General features: G+C 35.1%; 1 non-coding gene across 1 annotated transcript; it reads right to left on the bottom strand.

Annotated features, from left to right (window-relative positions):
- Positions 1 to 575: 575 nt before the first annotated feature.
- LOC116482784 (small nucleolar RNA SNORD74) lies at positions 576 to 655 on the bottom strand. Its single transcript, XR_004252049.1, has one exon. It is a non-coding gene; the product is annotated as a small nucleolar RNA SNORD74 (small nucleolar RNA).
- Positions 656 to 24917: the final 24262 nt, after the last annotated feature.

The raw sequence follows: 24917 nt of genomic DNA, 5'->3' as shown, positions 1-24917 counted from the left end.
CAGCACTCGGGATAGTGAGCAATGGCTTCATTCAAAAACACGAAGCATAACAAAACGATGTGATAAACCTTGGGGCGCTTTTGTTTTTACTTATTTTAGAATGTACTAACAATTTTGTATGCCTCACAATAGAGGCATCCATGTATAAAGACTTGTAACTACTCTTAGTATATTCACGTTTTCTGGGGCCTTAATTTCATGGTGAACAATATCAGTCTGTAACTGGGGCAAATTTACATGACATCACATACAAGGCCCAGCAAGTCAAAGGTGGATGAAACAGGTTCACTGCTGCATGCCATGTGTCTTACCTAGACAGGCAGCCATCAGCTCCTGCTTCAGGTGACCACTGTCTGCAGCTGAAACCAAACTCTGTACATTTTGCTCTTAGTGCCTTATGACCAGTTGTTTTCACTCATAAATAATGTTTGAATTGTAAGCTCTTTTGCTCTGGAATCCAAGAGCAACCAGTCACTAATGATCATTTTGCAAACTACCTAGTCATCTACCAGCTAAGAAAATAATGGTCTCTCACTCTCTTTTGTGTGTGTGTGTGTGCGTGTGTGTGTGTGTGTGTGTGTGTGTTAGAGCTGTTAGCATTCATCAACAACCTTAGCTGTCCCTACCAACATAGGCTTCATCAGAAACTGTTTTCTTTTTTTTTTTTTTTTAGTAGCAAAGATAGGCTACTTAAGATTTTATCTCCAAGTATGAACATAGAAAATATAAAATATTCAAGCTCTAAATCATACTTTGGATATACTTCTAATTCTCACTTTGAACTACCTGTGATAAGACGTGACATTTATGTTTTGTCGTATTATTCAACATATCATTTAAAAATCACGTCTAAAATTTTAAAAGAACTTAGGCACTAATATGTTTTGTAGTCTTACATTATTATTTAAAATAATAAAAGAGTAAAATTATATAGAGTATCTTTGTAGGTACATATTTTTCCCTGAAGGGTTACATGCAATGGAAAGAAGACAGATTAAGAAAGAACAGTCACCTATATGTAATTAAATTTCAAAATGATATAGAAAAAATTTACTGGAATGAAGAAAAAAGTCTGCCTTTTAGACAACTACATGGAAGGTTTATTTTTATTTTGTAATACGGACTTTTGTTCCAGGATAACTTGTAACAAGCTCGAGATATGGAGTATTAAATGAATTATTACAACATATAGCCTAGAAGTAGGACCACATTGTAAACCGTCAAAGGTAAAACACACTAGAACAGGCCATGTGATTGTGGTTAATGCACTCATAGCGAGTGCAGGCAAACCTTAACCTCCTGGATTTTTACATGTGCTGTTTTACTCTTTGGTTTCCTTCTTCCTGTGATCAATACCTGGGCAAAGCCAGAGCTCTTCAGGAGAAGGTTGAGATTATAACAACGTCAGCTTTTGCTTTTAGCGGAGTGATGAGGTTATCAATAATGCATTGGAGATCTTGGGAACCTTCGACATACACATATCACGGCTGCCCCGCATTTATCGTAGGACTTGCAGGTCTGAGCTGAGTTGTCACCACATCTGTGTTTGAGCCAGCCATTGTAATGTAATCTTGGGCACCTAGGGAAAGCTGTTGAGATTATTTAACTGAAACATTGCATTTGAGGAAGTTATTTAGGAGTGAGAATACATCTGTGAAATGGCTTTTATTAAGAAGCTGTTCAATATTCCTTTAATAAATTTTGTCTCCCTAGCTCCCTTCTAATGTTTATAAGTTTTGTTGTTTCTGTGACAAGTTTATTCATATCCTAACAGCTTGTCTGGCAGCAGGGTTCATGTTTTTTACTTGAGCTTTTCTGGTCACGGTGGTGGCTGAGAGTAGTGGAGGGGGGAGTAAGTGGGTGTGGAAATGCAAAGCTGTCTCTTGTTACATTTTATCGATCTCATTCTGGTGTCATTCAATTAAGACAGAAATGTGATGGATAGTCTCTGCACAGATTCCTGGGTTGCTCTCCATCCATTGCAGATACAGCTTTTGTGTTCTATTTTGGGGGAAGGGATGGGGAAAGGGCATGGGCAAGTGGGAGAAATCAAAGATGCTATGTGATCTGAATTACAAATCAATGTCTCTCTAAGGATGCTCCAAAATGTCAAACATGCCATGTTTATATTTTCACATACACAGAGTACTTCTGTTGATGTATGAGATGGGTTACTAGAATTTAAGTTGGGGTTAATTATTGTTGATTTATTTTCAAAGACCTATGAGCTAACATCACTCTTCTACCAGCTCAAGATAATTAAAAATGAGCCACATAGAAAAATACTTGAGTCCAAGTCATGCCATTTTTGAAGTTTGCAAATGAGAAATTATTTTCTCATTTTTTATGAGACTGTGATTCTAGGTTGACCTTTCTGCAAATAGATTTTAAGGCTGATAGAATGAAAATAGTAGGTATTTTTTTTTTAGTTTATAAACAATTCATTCTAATTGTTGCCTATGTTATCAAGAAGTGTACTACTGTGAGTAAATTTCAGAATTTAGAACTGTATGAATTCTGATCCTTACCCTTGATTACCCTTGATGATGTATTTTCCCTTAACTATATCACTACCTCTATTTGCTACCAGTGTTATAATGAGGGTTGTAGGAATTCATGGATGTGAGAGGTTCTAAAAGTAACAGTTCATGTATGCAAAGTTTTTTTTAAAATACATTAAAATCGCTACTGCAAGCACATATAATAAAAGCAGGATATGTTTGGCAAACTCCCTTGCCCTTCTCAAAACAATGCCAGATTCAAATTGAACATTCAGAATTTTCTAACCGAGGTTATGGCTTCTGATAATTAATCCATACTAGAAGGGAGTATGGAATAAAAATATAAGCAGGAGTTTTAATATTAGATCAATATGTTAATGTCCAGGCTCCCCTATATACTCGGTATATGACCTTGGGAAACATGCATACAGCCTGTAGTTTAACCTTAATTTCATTATCTGAAAAATAAATAGCATTGCTCTGAGAATTATGAGACTCAGAATATGAAAATGATTGCTCCATGCTTATCCTGTGTACTTGGCCCATGGGAGACATCCAACACATTTAGTTGTATTCTGAATCCCCCTTTACGGTTTTGACACTGAGTAATTTGGTCCTATAATAAGCTTGCTCAGTCATTTGGGAAAGGAATGTAAGCAAAGAAAAATAATACACTTGGGTCCTACCACTGTGAGTCAAAAATTTTCCATATCCTAATTCACAGAAGCTAATTTACCAATCTGTGTGATTTTTTTTTTTAGTGATTTTACTAAAAAAAAAAAAATTTAATTGTCATTAAAAGCTTATCCTAAAATTTTGTTTATGGAAGGCACTCAGTGTGTTTTGTCTTAATCCAAATTTATCAGTGATTTTAAACTATCATGCTTTTATCCTAAAATTAAAGAGAAGCTGCTGGTTAAAGCAGTTATTTACTAATTTTACAAACATTATAGGGCACTTGGAAATGATTTAGGTGGGAATTTAACTGATAACCCGCATTGTAACCCACTCGATAGTGTAGAAAAATGCAAAATCTTATGCTGCTGGTATAAGTCTTGTAGGTATTGGTAAAAACTATACATATGTATGTGAGGTGGGACCTGGCTATCTTTATTTTTACTGTTTCCTTCTGGGGTTGTAAATTTTTAAATTGGATGTTTAAAAAAAATCACCTTCATGAGACAAGGCTTACCAGATAAACATCAAAGTATAAATGACATCTATTTCAGGAAAATACATGCATAAGACGTAGGTAGTAAGTAAAAAAGTTTTTCTACATGATCCAAACATAAGACATAATTAGAGCATGTCTGGGAAAAAAAAAGGATGTATCCTAAATATTGCACATGAATTTTTTTCAATATATACTTGGTATGTGCTAAGACTGCTTAATGCATGCTTTATGAAAACACTACCAACACTTTGGTTGAAGATGTAATGAGAACAAATTTCTACACTCACATAATCATTGTACACTCAGTAAGCATTACTGCGTAATGAACATATTTGTGTGCTTGTGTTGGGAATTAATGCAAACCGTTTTATTCATTTCATAAAGGGTATGAATAGTACTCCTTGATGTGCTAGGATAATGTTATAACTTTTCCCAGATAGGGTAGGAATTGCAGTGGTATGTTTGGTCATTCTCGTATCCTTTGAGATAGTTCAGGTCTAATCTGGGTGTGGGGTGCTTCTTCACTCTCTTGGATCCAAGAAGGTGCTACTGAAAAGCAACTTTCCAAGTTGTACTACATTCCACAGCTAACTGACGGAATTTTAAATATTTCGTAAGGTAGGCTTAAAAAAATCACAGGTAACTATGATTTACAGAATTTATAGAAACAGAGGCTCTAGTTTGGGATCATACCTAATACACTAAGTTTCGGTGTTCAATTCCAGGAGAATACATAACCAAATCATGGTGGCAAAATTGCCTCCCCTTAAATTCTTAAAGAGCTCTTTTCGTGGCAATTTACACGATAGTTAAGCACCAGTTGTCAGTGATATACGTTTTTCTTTTTAAAAATTCTTTGCTGCCTGTAGTTAATATTAAAAACTTTGTTTTTTTTGCATTCTATTTCTTTATAGGCTTTCTTTGCAATTAGAATGTAAGCTTTGTAAAGTAAAAGGCAATTGGAGATGATAAATGGAGGTTGAAGTAATCATGCTGATCATACTTAGTGCCCTCGAGAAACAGAAGGTTCCTATATTCTCCATTCTTATTTTCTGTTCATCAAAGAGGATTTAAAGGAAGATGCCGTCCCTTAGACCCTGGCAGTTCCTTCTCTTCAACATTTAAACCTCCACTTTACATTATCGAACTAACAAGATGTTCTAGGCATTCTATTGCAGGCAAGGTAAGAACAATTTCAAATTTATCAACAATCAAAATCATCAACAAGATGATGTTAAGTTTCATAATCACTCTGTGCCTATCTTTATGTGTGCAAGATTCTGACCAGTATCTACCTCCATTGGTTTCTCTGTCTTTGTCTTAATATCTTTCCTGCATGGCTTTCTGGCTATTGCAGCATGGTTTGAAATACTCCCTCAGTAGTCCACTACCATTTATCTCAAATAGATTGTTCTTTTGAAACGTCAGAGTATTTCTTAATACCTTTTTGCTGAAGTGCCAACCTAAGAAAACTTCAAGTTGATATTCTCCAAATGAGACTCTGAGTCAATGAAATCTGTTCTCTGTATTGGCTCATTTTCTCTCAATCTCTATCTCTCTTACTTTTCACGCTTTACTCATCTCTTCCTCTCTAATTGTATTGGAAACTCTTTAGAGTCCTAACTTTGGAGTTTTGGATATGGCATGAATCTTAGTGGTCACAGACTTCATCTCTGTGCTTTCACAGATGAAGGTCCTGAGGCTCAGAAAAGCTATGGGAGCTCAAATCTAAGAGGAAGTTTAGGAAAGGTCTTTGCCCTGTGGAGGCCTCTAGATGTCTTACTCTTGTCTTAGAGTTTGCCGGGCAGAGTTCCTTGTCTTATTCATCTTTCTGCCCACAGTGCCTGGCACCCTGGAGGAGGCTAATGTATGCTTGTTGAAATAGTCAGAAAACTTTATGCCATATCTGAAGATGTTTTTAACATATGATGAGTTAAATTTCATCTTCCCAAATGCAGATGTGCTAATTATGCATTCTGAGCATGAGGAGGAATTTGAATGTTTTACAATTATATGTTGATAATTTTCTCTTTATTGAGATCTGTTACTCCAGAGGAAGAATTTGGGTCCCGTTTTTCTGTTTCTCCTCAGATCATTTCTAGAGATTAGTATTAGCATTAATATTCTCATAATTTTTATATTAGAAGAAGGTAACTCCAAGCTTGTTTTCTGAGTAAGATTCTTTTTGAGAATAACTGGGTGTCTGCTACACAAAGGAATTTGACAAGCTATTTTGGTGGTGAAAGTTTAAACAATACTCTGCTAACAATAGAAGATATACCCTCAAATCACACATTGAAAAAGATAGTCCAGATGAAACCTAGAAATTCTTCATGTTGATCAACCTTCTCACTATATTCCCACCGTAGCATTTTACCTTTTCTCTCATCAAAATCTGATTGATCTCTTATGGGTTTTTTGTTTTGTTGCGTTTTGTTTTCAGTCATTAATGAGTATAATGTCAACCTTTGGGCTATCACTTGAATTACTTGGCTGAATATTGAAACAAATTTGTCTCTGGCCACCAAGCACAGCAAGCTTTCTAAAAGACTGACTTGTAACACATTGAATTAAGAGCGTGGGAAAGAGAAGTGGAATTATCTGGGCAAGTTGGTCAATGAGAATAGAGGTAAAGCAACAAAGTTATGCTGCTTTCACCTGTCACTTGGGAAAAATAATTTTGGAGTGTTTACCCATAACTAAAGATGTCTGCAAATATAGACATGCACTTCTTCACTTGTTTTCTGTCATGTTATATTGTAAAGCTCACTGTTTTGGGCTAAGCCATAAAAATCCTCAGCTGGGTCCAAGTGTTCCACGACTCTGTTGAATTTGGTGAGAAAGCTTATTTGGTCATTGTACACAAGGGTGATAAAAGTCCTTGAGGGTTAACTCTCACGTAATCAAGTTTACAGGAAAAGCAATAATAGAAAAAAGAAAACAACCATGGATAAATGAAGGATGTATATATTTGTTAGCTGATCAAAACATTTTCTTTCCAGTAGAATAGTGAATTCAGGAAATCATATTAGTGTTTGTATGACCATTACAGATTATACAATCAAAATAAATTGTATACATTAATCCTAATGATTATCACCAGATAACTGTCACCTGAATTTCCAGTCAAGTGAGGAGGAATCAGGAGTCTGCAACATGGTTGGTGGGAAGCTCCTTTCAAATGGACTCTGCTGTCTTGTCCCTTTTTTATCCTCATGCAAATTATCATTGTTTATGAGTAAAATAAGTCAATGGAATGCTTGGTATCATTCAAAACAGATAAAGGTAACTAAGCAAAATATAATCACAAAAGAACAAACTAGTTAGCAAAAGAAAGCATGCCACTTATAAGCATAGATGTCTGTTCTGGTCCTCTTTGTTTATCTATCTGTCTGGTTTTATTTTAGCAAGTAGCAGTTCATCTAGCAAAGTTTCAGATGCAAGTAAAAAAACTGTGGGATTAGAGTACCTGTAATTTTGCTTCCAGATTTCACAAATATATAAGAAAAAAGTCCCCAAACAACTCTACGATTTTGCAAACTTTCTACATTTTGGAAGATAGGTTTTCTGATTTATCAGCAAAAACTAATCAAAGTTGTCTTATGTGAACATATGTTCAGTAGAGAGTGACGTGAGTGTACAAAAGACCACTTTTTACCTTAAGCAGTTTGCAATACAGCTAGGTAGAAAGCATCTTGAAACGGAGGGAAAACTAAGAATTTTAAGTCAGTTCTAAGTGCTAAAGAAGTGATACAAATCAATCCTCTTCCGAACTTCAAAATAGAATTGGGCTTTTCCTTTTCTATGTAGCCCAGAGCAATGAGAGAAAGATTTTTGGAGGAAATGTGATTTGAGAATGGTTCTAAAAGAAAGTTAGAGACAGACAACCAACAGAGAAAAAAACATCCCAGAGAACTCTGTATCTCTGCTCCCAATCTCAGGACCGTGGAGAAGTACTCATGGATGGGGAAAACGGACCCACCGAAGATTGCCTCAGGACATCACAGGGGTTATCTAGAGCAAAAAAAAAGGACTAACATTCATTGCATGTCCTCTGGTTGACCTTAATCAGTGGTTTCATGATCCAAATGAAATTATATGTGTCTCAATGAATAAATATGTAGCTATAATATAAAACAATAGGGGCACTTTTATATTTTGGGCAGGTGGGTGAGTGAATGTATGTAGGGAAGCACTGTTTTCACATCTTGTATACATTCATGGGAGGTACCTATCTGCCAACACCATTTAGATCTTTTTTGATGTAGACTAAAACATTATACATTCAAAATGGGAGAGAGATGTATAAATTGTCCTAAGAAGTAATGACATGTGTGAAACAGGCCTCATAGTTTCCCACTCATCTACTCCTGAAATCCTGCTCCTTTCCAATTTCCCGTCTCAGGAAATGGTACCAACATTCACCCACCCAGTATCTCCCGTGTAAAAGCAAGGTGTGATAGATTTCTCTTTTTTTCTGACACTCACATTCTTTCTATTCGCAAGTCTTGCCAACTTTACTTTCAACTCTGTTCCAGTACAGTCAATTCCCCATACCCCCAGAACTACCGCTTTATCTGGAGCCACTGTCATCTGCTACAATAGCCCTCTCACTGATATTTCTGTTTTCATTCTTCTCCCCCTAGAGTTAATTTTGCTCACGCCAGTTAAGGTGATTTTTCAAAAATGTAAATTAGATAAAGCTTTTCTGTAGTCTCTCATTAGAAAAAATTTTAACTGCATACCCTTGACTGCTTGAGCCTACATTTTGAAGCTTCTCCATATGTGTCTGGCTTCATTTCCTACCACTCTCCCTTGCGTATCATGTCCTAATGACACTGGCCTTGAAGATGTTCCTCTAACGTGCCTTAATCCTTCTAGCCTCGGAGACTTTACACTTACTCTATCTGCCTGGGACACTCAGCCTTCATATGGGTTTCTCTTTGTTACATTCAGGCTACCACTAAAGCATCTCTTCCTCAGAAAGACCTTATCCAACCTCCCAACCATTACTTCCAACTCATTACTCTCATCTCATTATCCTCATTTGTTTAGCATCATGGTACTTGTCAATACCTGGACTCACATTATGTATTTATGTATTTGTTTGTTGTCCTTTCCCTAACGTAAGTCCCTTAATAGCAAAGGCATTGTCTCTTTTGCTTATCCCCAGGATCTAGACGAATTCAGGGTACAAAAGAAGTATTTGATAAGTATTTGTTGAATGAATTTATTAAGGAAAGTGGAACATAGTTTGCAAGACTTTATCTAAAGGAGTGAAAAGTTATTTTGTAGCCAGGAGGACCTGGATTATAATCTCATTTTAGACACATGCTTTCCTTCCGGACTTGGAGAAATCACTAAACACCTCAATTTTATCCTATAAAAAATGGAAATAACACTACCTATAAGGCTGGTTTGCAGAGAGAATTAGAGATAATAAACATTATCAACACAGTAGTTGGCCAATAGGAGATGTTTACTGATATAATAATAATACAATAGTGAATATAAATGTAATAACCCCGGGAGGCTGAGACATGAGAATCGCTTGAACTTGGGAAGTGGAGGTTGCAGTGAGTCGAGATCGCACCACTGCACTTCAGCCTAGGTGACAGATCGAGACTCCATCACACACACACACAAAGAGTAATAACTCAGTGCCCCGGATTGTAGCCAGGATACTTCACCAAAGAAACATAAAATATAAACACCCACCCCCCAACTCTTCAACTCATTATCAGTGACTTCTATCAGACTCTTGAATATGCACCCCTGGGAAATGGAGTAAGAACCATAGCTTAAATCGTTTAAACTCATATGGGACAAAACAATGAAAATATGCAAGAGGGGACAATCTTACATTGGAAAAGAAATCAAGCCAATGACCCAATGTATCTTTTTGTTATTTCTTGGGAGAACCTGTATGTTTAATTCATAGAATTCTTTACTGTTTCTATGTTGAAATACACTTACATTAAAATTGCACTTCTATCCATAAAATTGGACTTTAAAAAGCCCAAGGATTTTAGTATTGAAATGTTTCTGTGCAATATATTAACATTCATTGACTATACGAATTCCCACTTGTACTTCGTGTAAATTACAAAAAGGTGCCCTTTCCTCTGTGCACATGACACGTGTACCCTTGCAGGTGTAATTGGACTCATGCTTAGGGCTTGGTGAGCAGAGCCTGGGCTATATTTCAATCTCACTCACCACCCTGGCCAATCTTCCTTTCACAGGGCTCAGTCCAACCAACCACATGCAACATCCTGTAAATATTAGATAATGAATACAAAGACAGAATAAGATTCCGAAAAGAGTGAGCTGAAGATAAACAAACCTCAGCTATGCCTTTCCTCAGTTGGAAATTTTGAACAGCATGTAGAATAAAAGAGACATGTAGTTTCTACGACAGAAAAAGCAATTACAGGCACGTCACATTTAAATGTGGATCACTGATTATTATTGACCCAAACTCTAAAAAACGCTATTGTCCAAGTAGCATGCTTTTCAATATTTTAAGCCTAAAAACTAATTTGACAAAGTTGTAGTAAGCTTAGGTTAGGAAAGGGAGGAGTTCATCAGGAAATGAGTAATCCCTGCTTTTTAGAGAATACCTTTAGTTTTAAACGTAATTCTAATGATTTTACTGAGTATCCTCTCCTCTGTTGGACATTTCGAGTTGTAGAAAAATGTGTGCAAACAGTTTTGGACCTTATGAAAGCAACAATTAGGAGCACCCGTATCAGTGCAGGAGTCACTATAATAGAGAACACAGAAATACAAAAGCCATGACAACAAAGAAAGCAGGTCCAAGGAAGAAAAACCTACATATCGACAGGTGGATCAGAAAAGTTGCATGGGAAAAGTGGACTATTGCATTGGAAGCCTGTAAAGGGCAGGACCACTCTGTCATCTTAACTAGCTTGATAAGCAGATCCTGGGTTTCTGTATTAAAGCTGGTCCTTTGAATGAATGAGAGCATTAACATTTTCAGCTGGAGGAAAACAACATGAATAAAAGTAAAAATGGAAGAGTATAGGGCTTTTTTAGGGAAAGTAGACAATCCACTTTGGCAGGAGTGCAGGGTGTATACATGGAAAGAAGGGGTGTGAGTTGAGGTTGGAAAGATATGAAAGTGTTCACCTGTAGACTAGGTTCTAGGGGAGTGCGTTGTTTTTCTATTTTCCTATTGTTTTCCAGATAATATATTTCTTTTGAAGTCTTTTGACCATGATCAGGCCTATAATCTGTGAAGAATGAATTGTCATGTGTATGTAGAAGGTATCATTTGAGTCAAGGAGTGTGAGAATGATATGTAAGAGGATGTTCTTATGTAATATGTAAGAGAAGCAATAAGGACTTAATGTGAGATACGAGTGAATATAATGAAGATGAAGATTTGGCATGACTTAGAAAGTGGGTGAAACAACAACAAAAAAGGAAGCAGAAGGGTTAAAGACAACTGACGTTTTGTGCCTGAGTAAATGGAAAAATGGTGTTGAGTTAACAGATTAGGTAAAGCTAAGAGGCTTTCCTAGAACTCTGGAAATTTATTAAATATTTTTTCTTAACAAAAAGTGTAAACTGGCCCGTAATGTAAGCAGATTTTGACTGAGATTCGTGGTAGATTCTTAGCTCTTTTATAATTATTTAAGTAACATTAACTCTTGTTTATTCATTAAGCTCCAAGGCATCTTATGTAGTCATATATTTATGTATATATTCCTGTTTTATCTTATGTAATGCAATCAGATTTGATTTGCAAATGTAAATGAACTCATGTATTTAATCAAGAATAAAGACATAACACTGAATAACAGCCCTTAATGCTGATATTTGAATATCTTTCTCTCTCAGAGATTTTGTATACATATACTCCTTTTAAATGACCTCACATTGCTGATTTTAAAAATTTTTTATTTTGAGATAATTTTAGGCTTACAGAAAAGTTACAAGATAGTATACAGTTTTTATATACACTTCACCTTGCTTTCCTAATGTTAATGTATGATATAACTACAATCCAGTGATCAAAACTAAGAAATTAATGTTGGTTCTGCTAATTGATTTTAATCCTGTTTCTCAATCACTTTTATAAAAATGAAATATATATAAAAATACAAAATTAGCTGGTGTGGTGGCGCATGCCTGTGATCCCAGCTATTTGGGAGGCTGAGGCAGGAGAATTGCTTGAACCTGGGAGGCAGAGGTTGCAGTAAGCCAAGATAGTGCCATTGCACTCCAGCCTGGGCAACAAGAGTGAAACACCATCTCAAACAAACAAGAAACAAACAAACAAAAAACATATATACAGAGAAAAATAATATAGTCTACTATTTATAGGCTCTGAATGTTATTTTAAACTTTCAGACAATGAGAACTAATATGACAGATTGTACTCTATTGTTAGCTAATTACTATTAACACAACCTACCTCAGATGATCTTAAGACTCTATCACAGTCTCCTTTTGTGCTATTTATTTTAAATTCCAACAACAACTTTGACCATTATAGCTGACATAAATGTTTCAAGTAATAGCTTGCAAAACAAACAAAAAGAAAGCTAAAAAATCTGAGAAAATGTATTGCTGGATGTATAATAGCAAGTTTAGTAGAGGCTGAGGATACCGTCAAGAATATGGTAATGAAGATAGTAGAAAGAGATCACTGGCAATTAGGGATTGATGCAAATTCTTTGACATTATTAAGGGATATAATCATATCCCTGGAGGCTGGAAAGAGTGGCCAACAATTCTGCAAGGAATAGGAAAGGAAATTTACGTTTGGGGAGGACTTGTACATTCCTCTAATAGAAAATTTTGGAGATGCTGCCTTTCTGGCCTGGCATCAACCCACTCTTGTTGGATTTCCAGCCTTATTTTACTATCCACCCTTGTTAAATTCCCTCATCCACCCAATTGCTCAGGCCAGAAACCCAGATGTCATACTTGACCTCTCTTTCTATAATTACCTCAATCTGATTCATCAACAAGTGCTGTTACTTTTACCTCACAAAAGTATTTTTAAACCATCCCATTCTGTTTATCTCCATTGCTACCACCCTAGAATGCGACACTCTTCTCTCACAGCAGAACTATTGCAATAACACCCCAGCTGTTCTTCTTTAGTTTTTAATCCTCCTCTTTCTCTATCCTCTTTCCCATAGAGCAATCAGATTTATATTTTTAACTCATAGATCTGATAATGTCATTCTTTTCTTAAAACCTTCCAAAGTCTTTTCATTGCACACAAATTGAACTTTTAAAAAAGGTGCAAATGTCCTGTATTAACTGGCTGTTGGTCATCCCTCTTGATATGGTTTGTCTGTGTCCCCACCCAACTCGCAGCTTGAATTGTAGTTTCCATAATCCCCACGTGTTGTGGGAGGGACCAGGTGAAGACAATTGAATCATGGGGCCAGTTTTCCCCATCCTGTTCTCCTACAGTGAGTTGGTTTTCACGGGATCTGAGGGTTTTATAAGGGGCTTCCCTTTGGCTGAGCTCTCATTCTTCTCTCTCCTGAGCCGTGTGAAGAAGGACGTGTTTGCTTCCCCTTCTGCCATGATTGTACGTTTTCTGAGACCTCCCCAGCCCTGCAGAACTGTGAGTCAATTAAACCTCTTTCCTTTATAAATTACCCAGTCTTGGGTCTATCTTTATTAGCAGTGTGAGAACAGACTAATGTACCTCTCAACTCATCACTCCTTTTGCCTCTATGGGATCTGCTGCAGGCAAGATATTCCCGGCCTGAGAAGCAGAAGGGAGAACCTTCTGTTCTTCCCCACCTTAGGCTTGAAGTCCTCCTTCAGCATCTTCTTAAGGACAGTTTCTACTGCACAGTGATCAAAGTTGCAGAGGGGTGAAGTATGGCTATCCGGGAACCCCCATTTTACTGTTACTGTCTTTACTGCACTTTCCACTATCCAGAGAGGGTAGTTTATGCCCTTTGGGTGCTTTTGGGTGCATATCAGAGGACCCCACTGGCAACATTCGACTGTACTTCCTACGTGTTGGGTAATAGGGTTTCCTCTCATCGTGTGTCATCCTCAGCTCACCTTTTTAGGGATCTATTCCACACAGCTTTCTCCCTTATGATGTCCATTATCCTTCCAGGTGCTCTGTTAGCCTCTTTTCATGCTTGGGAACACAAATATGGCCCACAGGCTATAGTCATCTATTTTTGCACTGATGAATTCTGGGAATTTAAGCAGATATCAACACTGTAGGAAGCTTTTCTTGAATCGGAGGCTGAAGCAGTTAGCTAACGCAAGTGTGACATTTACATTGTCCAGGTAGGATTGGAAGTCAATTCCACTCTGTCTTCAAACTTCAGCTCCCCAAGTGGTCCTACTGAAATCTCTTTCATTAAAATTGAGTGGAAAGGCAGGCACAATGCTCCCCAAAGAAATCTTCCTCAGAAAACCCTCTCATGTGTCTTCATTTCAGGCCTTATATAGTTTCAAGGTGTTCACAGCCACCTACTTTGAAATTCCTACTTTGCCACCTAATACCTCTTATATAATGGTACTCCAATTAAACACTTTTAATGTAATGCACTGATATATACCTAAAATAAATAATCTTATATAAAGTGACAACTTTAACTCTGATTTTAAATTAGACTTACCAAATTGAACACCAAAAGAGCATTTCAGTATGTAATTATTGGTACAGAAGACCCATGTCCAAAAACTTTTAAATTAAAGCCACAGTATCTAATGCACTTAGAACAGTGGACTATCGCCGGGCCCGGTGACTCATGCCTGTAATCTCAGCACTTTGGGAGGCCAAGGCGGGTGGATTACGAGGTCACAAGTTTGAGACCCGCCTGGCCAACGTGCTGAAACCCTGTCTCTACTGAAAATACAAAAATTAGCCAGGCATGGTGGTGCGTGCCTGTAATCCCCGCTACTCAGGAGGCTGAGGCAGGAGAATTGCTTGAATCCAGGAGGCAGAGGTTGCACTGAGCCGAGATTGCACCACGGCACTCCAGCCTGGACGACAGAGCAAGACTCTGTCTCAAAAAAAAAAAAAAAAAAAAAAAAGGGGCCATGAATATTAAGTACAAAATTTTACACTTAAGTGTATTAAGCATTCTTTGTAGCTTTATTTTCATCTTCTACGTGATTAAACATAAATTTCCAAGAAGGGGTATATCTGTAAATTAGACTTTGAAAAGGAACAAGATACTTATTTCGGGAGAAGTTCAGTAAAGGGGAGCCACAGTTAAAAATGTCAACTATTGTACTATTGTATATCCGTGGTAAGTTTGAAACATGTTGCTTTTAATCTTGTGTTCTAATATCCAGAATTTACAGTGCTGCAACAATTTGTTTTTAAGTGGCTGGAAAAATGCAATGAAACTTTTTATTAAGTATCTTATTTAGCAGAAACACCTTATAATTTGTCTTAATAGTTGTGTTATTAATTTCTTATCCTGCTTGGGCCACAGCCTATTCAGAATGATCTTAACTGCCTATCCAATCTTTAGAGCATTTAATGAATACATTTTATCTTCCCAAAAGAGATCTAAACAGTTAACTTAAAAATTTTTCTTAAAAATGTAAATTATATTATAATTGAATATTCCTGGTTGTTAAGTAGAAAATAGTATCATGTCTAATCGTAACATAAAGATGCAGCATACATGTATGCTACTCAATTCATTTAGTTGCTAGTATACTGAAACTACTTGAGTCAATCCTTTACATGTATAATATGTTGCCCTTAAATTTTGTGGTTGAATACTTAAGACAAAACATAGAATTAAAGGAAATAATATCATTGGTGAATTATTTTGCCGTATAAGTAGGTAAACTCAGAAGACACACCTGTTCTTGACTGAGAATGTTAGATATATATTTGCTACCAGAATCACATACCTCAACCAATAGCCAAATTGACCCATTAGCTATAGGAAGGAAATGGTTTCATTTGCTCTTGAGAAAAAAATCATAAACCAGTGTCCCAAGTATGCAATTTTTTTCAGTTAAGCAAAATGAGAAAACCAGATTATTCACCAAGTAATGCCACAAGGATTGTTTATGATATTGTTAATAATTATTGCCTAATATATTGGGTTGCAATTGATGGTGCCCAAATCTAGGGAGATTTTAAAAAATGTTATATCCCACGTCTCATTTCTGAGAGATGGTACCTCGGGTGTCTAATGCCTTGGGAATAAGATCCTAGCCTTTCCTAATATGCTGAGTGCCTTTCTGCCTTTGGTCCCTCACACAAGCAGTTCCATCTAGTGCAGAAACTTGGTGTGTTCTGATTCCCATAACGGGGTCATTCTCATTTTAAAAACTCATTTCACGCATTGCCTTCTGTTGCCTTCTGAAGACCTTTTCTCCTGGCCTTTCCTGGCCATTCTGTCTATGCAAGAACTCTTTCTCTTCCTCATTCTCATTATTCTCTATCATAGCATATAATCCTCCAATCATTTAAAATAATCCATATTACGTTTTTAGAAGCTTGAACATTGCTAAATAGATATATAGAAAATATTTGTTGAATGAACAAATTTCCTTCAAACTCGGGATAGCACAAAGGCAATTAAAAAATGTTAGTTAGGCTGGGAGCAGAGGCTCATGCCTGTAATCCCAGCACTTTGGAAGGCCAAGGTGAGTGGATCACTTGAGGCCAGGAGTTCGAGACCAGCCTGGCCAACATGGCGAAACCCTGTCTCTACAAATATACAAAAATTAACCGAGTGTGGTGGTGGGCACCTGTAATCCCAGCTACTCAGGAGACTGAGGCATGAGATTTGCTTGGACCTGAGAGGTGGAGGTTGCCACCAGCTGAGATTTGGCACTGGGCAACAGAGTGAGACTGTCTAAAAATAATAATAATATATTACTTGAATGAATTATTGGATTTTAGACCAAAGGACTATTTGATGTAAAATGTTGTCAATGTCTATGCTAGTTTATGAGTTACTTCAGAAATGTCTTTTGAGAGCAAGGCCTCTAATTAAAAAATCATATCCCCCAAAGAACAGTTGCCAATTTATTGCAAGTTCTTATAGCTTATCATATTTATCTTTCAAACCATATATATATATGGTTATCTGACTGTATGGAAGAAATAATGCTCTCTAGAAATATTGTCATGTTCCAACTTTTATTCAATGTTTTTTAAATGTAAAATATGATTAGAGGGCAATAGTTTTCCATTTTTAGAACAAGTTTCACAATTATATGTATACATTGAAGTGTATTGGCTTTTGATAGCAAAAGCTGTAATACTACAAATGTCTAAATTGTATTTTGACATTATTAAATATAAATTGAGAAGTGTGAGCTAGTACACTGGGCCAAGATTTGAACTTGAGTCTTTGCTTTAAAGGACAATATAAACTAAGATAGATTTTTTTCCTAAAATCACAGTGACATGTATTTTCTTTGATTAGTGAACAGTGTGGCTCATAGATGGGGTTTTACTTTTAGTCCAAAGCAACAATGAAAGCATATAAAGTTTTCATTGCCTATTTAGGATATATTATAAGCACATTTAGCATGGGGCTATAATTTTGTGACATAAAATAGTATTTATAGAGTCTTGACATTTAAAAATAGTTTTAAACAGTTTCTTTAAAAAAAGTATTAACTCAAGCTCGTTACTTTTACCAAAATGTAGTATAGCTAATGGAAAAGTACTACAAAATTATGTTCGATTGTTTTAAAAATCCCTTCGACATGGAAAAGTATCATGTTTTATATGATTTGATATATGAAACTGAGCATCTGTGAACAAATTTAATTTTAAAAAGAAAAGTAAATCATATTTAGCCCTTTTTTTTTTTCAAATGTTAGAGAAAAATAAAAAGCTAAGGAAATACAGCTAGTGATTTCTGATCTTCCTTTAGGAAATCCTCAGATTCCAGAGAAACTTGGACAGATTCCGAAGGATTAACCCATTTCTGACTTTTCAGGAAGTTTATCTTTCATTTAAAAGGATATCTGATGGGGTGGGAGACAAAACTTAAAATAAAGAATATGTTAAATGCCACCTCAGGGATGCAAGTTTAACAGCGGTGGTTTTGGGTTTTAGAAACATATAAAAACAACATGACATTAACATAAAAAAATTACAAAAAAAATATTAAAATGAGCATATACTTTTTTTTGTTTGCTTGCTTGCCTGTGTATAAACATGAAAGTGGTACATCTCTCATTTACGTTACGGCCCATGTACTTGAAACAACTTTTTGGTTTCTAAGTGATTGTATAATGAATGGCCTAAGCTAACATTTCCTTCAGCATTCACTCTGTCCTAGTCTGTCCGTGTGTCAGCTGGGTTGCTGTCAGAGGCTTGCTTGGCCTGTCTATCTCTGACCTCTGCATTCTGAATTTGCTCTGATGAAGTTTTGTGGCCTAGAGCATGATTTCTGCAAGTCATCTGTGAGTGTGGCGCCTGTTCAGTGTAAGGACTAGAGTCTGATAGATCAGAGAGAAGCGAGAATAGACTCAGATGCCATCAGTGGTGGAGGCCAGTGAAAAGCAGGAAACAAAGCTCAAAGCAGCCGTGTTCAAGGCTGTGCAAGGCCACCAGAAATTGGGTTCTTGAGGCGGATTGGAGGAGAACATCCTCTGGATGTCTCCTAGGCAGGGACGGTGTGTCTGGAGGCTTTGACGTTGGATTCATTAGCCATTGCTAATGTATGCAAAAAATGTGGCAAAAATGATGCCTGTTTCTGGGTGAGAACATCTGGAGCACCATACAAGGTGTGGGAGTACCTTCATGTTTCAGGCACTATCCATAGGCTTTGCTTGAAAAATGTTCAATTTACTTCTTATTACTAGAAAGAGAATTTCACTAATAATAGTTATTACAATAAACAGATTATTAGAAGATGACAGATGTGACATAAGGTTTTGCAGAAAGAATAAAATATTAAAGCAAAATTTGAAATTGTTTTTCTAAGTGGATAAAACTTTTCCAAACTCCAAAATTTCAGGGTCATATGATTTGCATTAAATGACATAGATTTTTTTTAATAAAACCATCAAATTATTTAATTTAAATTTGAATTATTCCTCATCTATGGAAGGGGCATACTGCATTTTTAATAAGGAATATATTTCAATATTATAACTCAGAGAGCTATAAATTGTGATTTTCTTGAAGACATTCATTTATTACATGTTTGAGAAAATCATGAGACTGTAAATTGAAATGTTTAAAACTGATGTGAAAAAGGAAAATATCCTTATTTCTAAAATAAAGTGAGGGAGGAATGGGAGATGGTGAAAGTATATAAAGCGTAAGAATGAATAAGTTCTGGAGATCTATTTTACAGCATGGCAACTAGTTAATAATAATATATTTCATTTTAGACTCAAAAAATTTTACAAGAATAGATCTTAAATGTTCTCACCACAAAAATAAGTAGGTGATTTAATCATTGTACAATGCATTTGTATATATCAAAACATGACACTGTATACCATAAATATATACCACTTTTCAATTTGTCATTCTATCTTAATAAAGCTGGGAAAAAATAAAGGGAAAAGAAATCATTAAACCACCATTAGTGTTGGTATACAGTGGATTATCTGTGCTTTCTAATAATTTACATATATGAAGATTATCTTACATTTAGTGCTTAAAAGGAATTTAAAATAATGATTCTATTATGTGTAAATGGAGTATACAGTGGGCATATTTCTTTTGTTTACTGAGATATGCTTTGTGCAAGAAAAAATCTAGAAGCAGTAATCTTGGTCATTTTGATATAAAGTAAGAGTAATCCAAATAAAGTCATTTTGCTGAGAAATGAGAGGAAGCTGGTATTTTAAATAAAGGATTTCTTATGCTAATTTCAAGGTAGAAGTTTTGATGTGTGCAAATTGTGCTTGAAATATCAAAATGGCTGTGTCATATTAGATTAAAAGTAGAAAGAATTCTTTCTCCTAAGGTTTTTATTGTTTAAAAAGGATTTTTTTAAATGCAGCTTAAATGAAGAGAGTACTCTCAATTTTGGGTTGGATCCTACATTGCAATACTCATTTAGGCATATTTGCTTTAAATGACCAGGTACACTAATTAAAAAGAAAACAATTTACCAGGAGCTGTATCAAGTACAGCCCTGCAAACGGTATGAGCTTTTTCCAAGAATCCATATTGTCCTTGGACTTGGCTGTTGTATTATACTTTAAACGGAATTGATTGTGTGGTTGTAATGAAAGTAGCAGATTGATTTCTATCCAGTGTTACAAAGAGTAAATAGAAAAATGTTCCTGTCTTGACCTGCATTCATAACCAATGGGATTTGCTGGCTTTAGACCCAATCTTTAATAAGAGATAAGATGCAAATGTAATAAAACTGGCTTCGAAGTTTAAGGATCTTTTCAATGCTCATCAAAGATGTTTGTTGATGCATTTAAATGTGTTGTACTGATTAGATCACAATCACCTAGGAAATGTTGCTTTCTTTAAATGTTATTCATAATTTATTATGGAATTAGCATTCATAGAGTTGTGCCTTTATACACATATTAAGATTATTGAAGTGAGGGTTATGACACAATGGTATACATTTTAATTGTCCTTAAAATTGAATTGTCTTTTATTGTTATTTAAGTAAATGATGATGGTTTAATGACTGACTATTTATGGGTAAATTTTTACATTGCAAAATATCAGAAAAAGGTGTAATTGGCATACTATAGCAGTATATTGTAGTAGTGTTTCTTGAAGGGTCTATTCCTGCTGAATTCAGAGTTATTGCATTATTTATTAAAAAATGAAATACTTGTTTCCAGTAGTGAGCTCGGTCTTTTTTCTCCACCTTTTCTTGGTAATTTAGAAGTTAACCAAATATGCGTGTTATAGTTACATTTTAAATTCTAATTGTTAGGACTTCATGAGCCTCTATTCCTGTTCATCATTTTGTAAACAGAACTCAAGCCCACAAAACAAGGAATTTAAACTATAAAGTGCAGTTGATAAATTTGCTTTGCTATACATGAAGGGATGCAAAAAAAAAAAAAAAAGTAACAATTCATTTGTAAGCAACAGTTTCTTCACACATTATGTGACTTTTTTTGGATTTGTTTTATGTTTTGGGTAAAACAGTTTAGTATAATGATGCCTAAATGAGACACAACAAAACAAAACAAAATAAATTAAAAAACAAAACAAAAACAAAAACTAACACATTTGACTGCCGATGTTTCTCGGTTGTAGCTTCCAAGAGCTCTCTGTTCTTCCCAGCCCACTTGATACCCTGCAGGTTGTGGCAGACAATTCACAGGAAAAGCTTAGACATCGAGCTTGCACGCTTCTTGACTCCATTTTAAACCTTTTGTTCACACCAGGGTGGCATTTTTTCACACCGCATGTGGCAGTTTTGACTCCTATCCAACTTGTCTTATAAAATCAAAGTCTGTGATTTTTACATTCACGGGGCTGCTTCCTGAACCGCTACTGCTGTTTGTGTCTTTCCTAGTGACTGGTGCAGAAGTTTATAGCAAAATGTGTTTTAGGGAGGGTGAGGAAGAAGAAAGCAATATGAAAAATATTCTGGGCCTGAAACACAGGAAATAAATTTTGAATAAAACAGAGGTTGACTCTGCAAAGATCATACCCGAAATAAAATACACTGGCCTCTATTTCTAGTATTTTTTGCAGCACTATGCTGAGTGTTCAGGTAAATTCTTTATAGAAACAACATAATGACATCATTTTCAGGTTGCATGATGTTATTTTTAAAAAGCTGTCATGTAATTGCAAAACAGTCTTATCCTCAGAGCCATACAGTTATTTTCCTATATAATATTTTATAATAGTGAGAGCAAATAAATTTTACTTTTAGACATAACCATTTGGCATGCTCCACTTAAGTTTAACTATGAACAAAACAAAACCTATTATTTAAAAAATCTATACTATAAACCACACATTTAAACAATTTCAATAACATCCTCATTCGTAAACTTTTCTTCTTTCCGCTATGTTTAATTAAAAATATCACTTCAGTATTTATGTTTTCTAAATATAAATTGTGCAGCTATTTCAAATAAATTACATAAAGAGGATAGTCATAAAATAACAGAAGTGAAAAATTTTACCAAATGCCAAAGTAGGTAAATTGGCTTTTTTCTGTAATTATTAGGAAGACATAAAACTATAGATAGGAAATCTCTGCAGATAATCTGACAGTAATTGCTATATAAATCTTTATATTTTTCCTTTGAAATTCCTATTTTGTTAAAATATCATCTTTTAGTTGTGTTAGCAAAAACATAATAAAAGAATATTCTAAAATATTTGCAAGGCATATCTTTAATTCAGTTTTTTTTTGTGTAGGGAGGAGAGAGGAGGATTTCTGCTTGCATCAACAAATAGAAAATCATAATTCTATTACTTTTTGTATTTTTTGAAGTTATAGAATAAGCACTCTTATTTTTAAATTACTACTTTTTAAACATTAACAATTCATTCACCAAGAAATCGGTTAATAGAAGTAAATCTTTATGAAGTAATAAGTATTTGTGAACAGTGTTAAACTTCAAGATAAATATTATGGTGTATTTAATTTAGCTTTTAGCTACAAAACCAACTTAATGAAATCATTTCAGCTAATTCAAATTGTATAATTTGTATATCAAAATAACCAAATTAAGAAAAAAATAACAGAAATAGTTGTAGATTATAGTCTTATTCCTCCTTCCAAGGAATACCTAATTAAATTAAGTGCATTTGAATTATTCATTACAATATTTGAAATATGAAATGGATCCAATAAATTGAGAAAGACTTCAATTTAGAATTTAGATTTTTTTTAAACTTTCTGGACAAGAACATAGGGAAATAGCACTTTGTAAGTCTTGTAATAGTAGGCATACTAGCAGACAGAACAACTGTACACTTTTCCTTTTAAAGATAGAAAACTATTTCATCTACAATTTCTATAAAGTATTAGGAAAGAAAATACAATTTTCAAGAATAACTAAATCCAAATAGTTAATATAAATAAAAATCTATTTAAAACAAATGAATTGCAATAAATGTTATAGTCTGGGATTTCTTTTTATTATGCACAGATATTTATCAAGCACAAGTTTTTGCCCCTCTTTTAGTTAATTTAAAAATTTGGCCTCATAAGAAATAGAAAGGAAAATACTTTTTGTATTTACATGTACAAATTTTATAAAGATCAAATAAAATCCTTGTCATTAGAAGCAAAACAAACAATTGAAAGCAAGTGAAATATTCAAATAAACACATACCTATTTAACCCAAGTTTAATATTAAGCCCTCTTATAAAACTAAACAGCATCTAGAGATCTAACAAAGCATTTGAAATTAAAAATATGAAAAACAAAAAAAAAAATCTAAAGAAAGGTAAGTTTATGAAATAAAATTTACCTACTTTTGCAGCTGCTGTATTTGTTGAAAGAAAGTATGACTTTATTTCATGTGCATGCCAAAGAATGTAGAAATACTGTATATTTAGTTCATCATTTTTCATTATCTAGTATAGAAAACCCACAACTTTTATTACTGTAAATTTCTTATTTTCTACCCTCCCCGCCTACGCCCTCGATGTCTTCAGAGTCTCTTCTGGCCAGCATATCTTCTGCTTGAGGTGGATCAAAATAAAGCCCCCAAACAGACACACACAAAATAACCACCATCCAGCTGAGGAGAAATAGGTTTTCTGCCTTTGCCCTATCCTTATGTGTTAATAAAATCAGCTCATACATTCTGCCACAAAATTCAGCTTGGAAGTAATCCTCTGCTACTTAGAGCTGGATGAAAAGAGTACTCATTGTGAATTATGTTTCATCTGTCACAATAACCTTCTTTATTCTGTCAGGGACCTCCCCTTTGCCTGTGGCAATTAGAGAAAATAGGTATGCGTTGAAGTATGAAATAGTGGGTTCTTAAAATGAAACAAAACAGAAACTGATGACACATACAGACAGTACTTGCTAAGCAATATACTGCAGATTAGTAGAGGAGGCATTTTAAAGTCATTCTGATTTTATAAGAACACAGTAAAAGAATGCTTTTTAGAATGAGCAGGTGGTATAGTTGCTATTAGTTATTGTCAACATTAGTTATTGATGACAAGCTGGGAATTGTAATTGTACTAAAAATGTAAACATCTTTTTACATTGTGTACTTTATAATTAAGTCATGCCACAAGATATATATCATAAATATATAGTATTTATTTAACATATGAAATCACCATGATTTTATATGCCTTTCACAGATCATAATGAATTTATGTGCTTTTAAGTCTATTTTAATGCTACGCAATAACATTTTTACAAATATTTTAATGGGCAAAAACAAAGAAAAATTTTCCCTTGAAACAGAGCTTATCAAACAATTTTGTTTAATTTAAAATCAATGTGATTATTTGATTTACTTACTCTTACAAATCACTGAAATTACCTGGAGGAAGTTCAAGTTCACCTTTCTGGAATAAACCTGTTAAATGATAGACACCATCTCATTAGCTCCTTGAAAGGACACCTCAACTTTTTGGCTTCATAGGTTACAGTCAAAATTATACAATTTCTAGTTACAAATGAGTTAATCTAGAAGATCTTAAAAAGCTTAAAAGGAAAACAAACATAGTTGACAGAAAAGAAAATGCTCCTTCTAATACCAAAAGAAAGTCACTGCTGACGAGGTAACTGAAACGGTCATCATAACAGTTGGATAAAGACATATAAATAATTTAAGCTAACATGAAATTCATAAAGTCTGACGAAAAAATTCTTGAGGCTAAAAGGAAAACCTTTTGGCCCACTGCACAGGTTGGGCACAAAAGTGCTTGCTAAGCTATCTATTTCACACATGCAACGACAGAAGGTTCGATATTCATTCGATCGATGAGTGAAAAGGCACAATGGCAAAATCAGACAGACTTCTTTTCAAATACAGATCTCCAATGTCCCCCTCCAGTCTGCAGATGCACGGCTGGTGGTGTGGCTCAGACGGAGCAAGGGTTACATCAAGGCTGTTCTCTGGACCGTGCAAACGGTCTAGACCAATGACCTGCAGCATCATGCCCTTTGAAGAAGAGGCAAGTTCGGTCATGATGAAGAAAAATCAAGGCGTACCCCTTTTAACAATAGGGAGCAGCTCGAGGCTGCAAAGAGGTAAGCAGGGTGAGAAGAAAACGGCATCTGCTTCCATGGTTACAGGCCAACTATGAGAACCTTGCTTTTCAAGGGAATCTGTTCTCAGGCTCCCTCACGGG

This window comes from Hylobates moloch, unplaced genomic scaffold (assembly GCF_009828535.3).
Source record: "Hylobates moloch isolate HMO894 unplaced genomic scaffold, HMol_V3 SCAFFOLD_14, whole genome shotgun sequence".
In the NCBI taxonomy this organism is placed as follows: domain Eukaryota; kingdom Metazoa; phylum Chordata; class Mammalia; order Primates; family Hylobatidae; genus Hylobates; species Hylobates moloch.
Note: the sequence above shows the minus strand (reverse complement) of the source record. Positions and strands in the feature narration are given on the sequence as shown.